Source organism: Oryza sativa, chromosome 1, assembly GCF_034140825.1.
Source record: "Oryza sativa Japonica Group chromosome 1, ASM3414082v1".
NCBI lineage: Eukaryota > Viridiplantae > Streptophyta > Magnoliopsida > Poales > Poaceae > Oryza > Oryza sativa.
In genome coordinates, this window is record NC_089035.1 from 16,379,512 (window position 1) to 16,384,469 (window position 4,958).

The 4,958-nt window shown below is 43.7% G+C and overlaps 1 long non-coding RNA gene across 1 annotated transcript; it reads left to right on the top strand.

The window, feature by feature from the left end:
- Window positions 1-1,122: 1,122 nt before the first annotated feature.
- On the top strand, window positions 1,123-4,160 carry LOC107278133 (uncharacterized). The gene is made up of 3 exons (XR_001547508.3): window positions 1,123-1,386; window positions 1,462-1,571; window positions 3,891-4,160. It is a non-coding gene; the product is annotated as an uncharacterized lncRNA (long non-coding RNA).
- Window positions 4,161-4,958: the final 798 nt, after the last annotated feature.

Here is a 4,958-nt window from a genome sequence, read left to right on the forward strand (position 1 = left end):
CCGATGTGAGGATATGGTAAGGGTTTTTAGATATCCAGCCGGATACGGATGCGGATTTTATCATGCGGATGCGGATGCGGATGTGGTATGAACGATATCCGACGGATGCGGATTATCTGATATTTTAATCGGATTATCCGATGTACTGTTTGACGGATAATCCGCAAATCTCAGGCCACACAACAACTTTCAGGCCCACCTAGCTAGCCCAATAGCCCAACCAGGCCTAACCTAATCCTCTCCTCCTCCCCCAGATCCCTATCTTCTCTGGCTCTCTCTCTATGCTGTCCCTCAGCCGCCACTTGCCAGTCGAGGAGTCGGCGTAGCGCGTTGCGACGGCGATCCTGCGCGGCGGCCGCTCCTCCCCAACACGCGCTGGCCGCTCCTCCTCCCCAACACGCACCAGTTGCTCCTCCTCGGCTAGCGCCGCCGCTGCTGCTCGGCTGCAGGCTGCTAGCGCCGCCGCCAACTGCAGGCTACAAGCGCCGCCGCCGCTCCTCCTCAGCAGTGCAGGCTGCGTGTAGCACTGCAGCGTGCTCTACTGCTCTATGCTTGCTGTATGCCTGTATGGCTTGCCTCATGCCGATGACTTTTATTTTTACATTTTAAGCAACGCAGTGACCAGTGAACTATTAAACTGAACACTTATATTATGTTTTTGATGGATCATGGATGTATCTTGGATTATTTTGACTAGTGAACTATTGAACTGAACACTTATAGTTATACTATTACTATTGAACTAAACGCAGTGAACTAATGATGTTTTGCTATCGTATTGGGGCTAATTGTATTGCCACCCTCTTGTTGTATGGATTGAATACAAACTTTACATCCGACAATTTTTTGTCCGTTTCCGCACCGACTCCGCACCGAATCCGCTGTCCGAAATAATCCGCTCCGCATCCACATCCGCATGTCTTCCGCACCCGCTCCGCATCCGCTTAGAAAATATGGTTTAGGATATGGTATAGCTATTATCCGTCCGAATCCGCTCCGTTTTCACCCCAAGTTGGGCCCACTTGTCACTGACCTTGGGTGCCTCTTTAGCCCAAAACCCACCCTTGGGCGTTCTCCCCACCTTAGGACATAAGGTGGGCAGAGGAAAACCCCTTCTTCTTCCTCCCCTTTCACTTCCCTTGCTTGTTCTTTCTTTTCCTCCTCAAGCTGAGCTCCCAGCTCACTTCTCCTCCCCAAATCCCATCTAAGAACCCAAACTCAAGCTCTGCATGTTAGACCACAGCAATCCCCATCATCCAAGCTTTTCATCCGTACCAACATCTTGCACATGCATGGAGAGTTGTGGGAGATCGAAATAGGAGAAGAGAGTGGTGGTTTCAGCCTGCATGGTTGCAGCAGCAATATGACTTTGTTTCCCTCCATTTGGTGAGCTTCCTTGCCATCCATGGTGCATTTTTTTTAGTTCCCTTCATGTTGAACATCTATAGCAACAATCAACAGGTCGTCCACCTCCATTATTGCAGCTAGGAGGTGGCTGCAGCTCATCCGGTGTTAATCTCTTTTGATTTCGGTGGAAGCAGCCCCAATCTCCATTTTAATTGTATCTATAGGTGAGTTTTAACCTTGCCATTGCCTGCAATATGTTCTTAGTTTAGCAACAAGGCCGTGGCATGTTCTACCTTGATCTACCAGCAGCCCCTACTTGAATTGTGTTTAGTTTATTCCTATCAACCTAGCACCAATTTTTCTTGAACGATCGATCTCCTTCTATATGGGTGTTTGCTCTAATCCTACTGTGCATCACCTTGGTCAGTTGTATCCTTGTGTTGTAGTTCCACTTGCATGCTCGGTTGTGGGGTAGCACCATCTTAAGCAATCTCAAGTGTTGCTGATTTCAGCAATATTCTCACTACCCGTTCAGAATTTTATTAGCAAATGACCTCCTCTTGTGTTAACTTCAGAACCATGTAGAAAATTTTTATATAATCCTTTTTGATTGATCAAAATTTCTATGAACCCATAGAAGTGTGCTCTTTATTGTTTCAAGTTAAAAAGTTAGCACTTATGTGCTGGTTTTGGCTCTAAAACTGCGAATAATTTATTTGTGCCTTTTGATCACCTAGCTACTAGAAAATCCATAATAAATTATTCCTATCGTAAAATCCAATGTGAAATTTTTCTAAAAAAAACATTGTTGTGTGCTCTTTCAGCTAAGAATAATCACATTTGTAAAATCTTGATTTGAAATGCAGGTTGCTATTAATGCCCTAGGGAAGGTCTGAATTATTTTCAGAGCTGCCATTTTTCAGCTTGTATAGCTTGTCATTTTTGTAGCTCCTAAACCATGGCTGAAAGCGTGATAATTCTTTAACCAAAATTAGCTTTAGTACACCTCCTACCCGCTGTATTTTTGCCTTGAGTTGCTGATCATGTTGCATGCACATATTTATTTGGTTCTTATTTGCATATTGCTTTTCGATAGATTCGGATGTTCCAGACTGTGACGAGCAGTACCCTGAGGTTGAGGGTGATCCATCTCAGCAGCAAAGCAAGCACCTAAGCATATAGAACCTATGCTTTCTCTAAAAATGTTTTGTTTGCAATCTATACATACATACATATATATATATATATATATATATATATATATATATATATATATATATATATATATATATATATATATATATATATATATATATATATATATATATATATATATATATATATATATATATATATATATATATATATATATGTATGTATACATATATATATATGCATGGGTTGGCTACCTATTAATATTGTTGGATTTGGGTATGTGGGTAGATCCTGGTTATGCATTTATTTCCTTGTATATTGCTGCCCTTATAGTTCATTACCCCTGGATGGGAATATTTGGGATGTTTACTTCATTCATGCTTAGCTATGCTTAGTGCTAATAGAATTATAAGGATGGACAGTACTATTATTTGTGATATATAGACAACTTGTAGTGATGGGCATAAAACTTGAGCACTTACACTAAACAATGGTTGATGAAATTTGTTGGACTTGGACAGGTGATAGGGTGATGAAGGGAGGTTGGTTTTCCTCTGATGCAAGTAGCCCCGTCTAGGTCATTAAGGACCGAACATTTTGACATCTATTCAAGCACCCTTGGTACTTACCACATGCCTTATTTGGGACCGGCTTGTCCTTTACTAGTTCTACTGTGATCATTTATACCACGTTGGAGAGATGTGAGGGCAGGTAGCCCTTTGGAGGGCCTCGGGTGCCTATGTTGGCTGGGGGTGCCTCCCGCGTGGCGCGCCTGCCTTGGTTACACCACGCACGCACGTGACTGAGTCGTCGGGAACCCCGGCGTGGTATAGGTGGTTGGGGTGGGATTAGGAAAGGCATGTAATGAGCTTGTATCACTCGCGTAACGCACTCGACAGGGTGTGTAGCTTTGATCCTTGTTCATTTCGTGTGGGTCCAGTTGTACACCTCTGATCAGAGTATAATCTATTCGAATAGCCGCGTCCTCGGTTATGGACATTGCTTGATGTGTATGTCACTCATGTTAGCATCAAATGTGGATTAATATGGATGGGTTTATGTTTGATGGTGATGTTGGCATGTTGTGCCATATTGGTTTGGGCAATGGTTGCCCATTGTTGATGATGAGAGCACTGGTTGTGCTCATTTACTTGTTAGTTTCAGATTTATATGCTTGCTGTCCATAAATTAAAATGTTACTATTTGTGCTTTTCCAGTTATGTTTAACTTGTTATTTGCCCACTAAAATTAGCTTTATGTAAATATTGAACCTAGAGCCACACTTTAAGGTAGAATCATGCATACCTCTCTCTCCTCTTGTATATTTATTAGTTTGGGTAAGACTTGCAAGTACAATCTTATACTTAACCCGTTGGCTGCATTTTTAGGTGAGGATCCCGACGTTGAGCTGTGTTTCTTGTGTGGTCACTATGCTCCCGGGGGCAGTGAGGGCAGTGACTAGTTCTTGCAGCTTGGCTCTTGCCCGGTCGGTTGCCCTAGTGGGGTTTGGCGCCACCGGTTTTATCTTTTGCTTATGAAATCTAGATGAGACTTCCGCTGCAATATTTATGTGTTGTATGTTGGGACCTCGGACCCTATTTTGTGTCATGTACCTCGCTGCACTTTAACCCTATTATGGTACTTGCTATGTTTATTAATTGCTTGCGATAAAAGTGTGAGGCTAGTCGCATTCCTGGGGACTAGCTAAGCATGAGTAACGGGTTTTGATCGCTTGAGATAATCGGGGATAGCGCTTTGGATCGAGTCACTGGGGTATGCTTTTGGTCACCACCTTCGAGTGGTTGACGGGCATATGACAGAGTGGACTGGCAAGCTATTTTACGGTTATGTCTTGCGCTCACTATTCGACATTTCGGTTATTATAACAGAAGGTTGTCAACCGTGATCTTGGACACATTGAGGACGAGTGGCTATTTATGCGTGTATGGATCCCACTTCTCCAATAGTATGTGGTGGTCGCGTTGGACACTGGATGGTATAATACTCGGGGTGTCCACAGCTCTTGAGATCACCGTAGTCCTCCCTGTCCAGGTACGGAGTAGAGCGCGTTCTGGTAGCAATGAGCAAGCCAGTGCCTGAAGCATAGCGATAGGATTAAAGTTAAGCTTTCTAATCGACCCTGCACCACATTAAAAGATCCTATCCACCCTTTGATCTACATTTATCTTGTATCCTTGGATGAGCCTGAAGAATAGCTAAACACACATGTTCCTTATAGAAATTCGATACCTTGGAAAACTTTTGGGTGAAGTGCTACAGCGGTATATCCGTGCACTTGCAGATTTTATCTATGAACGTAAGAAATACCAACAACCTTCTCTCTGTCTCCCTCCTTGATCTGGCCGAAGGGGCAGGGTAGTGGCAGCGACGTGGCCCTCCCCTACCCTCCCTCTTCCTCCAAGATTCGGCCGGAGAGGGAGGACGGCAGCAGTGGC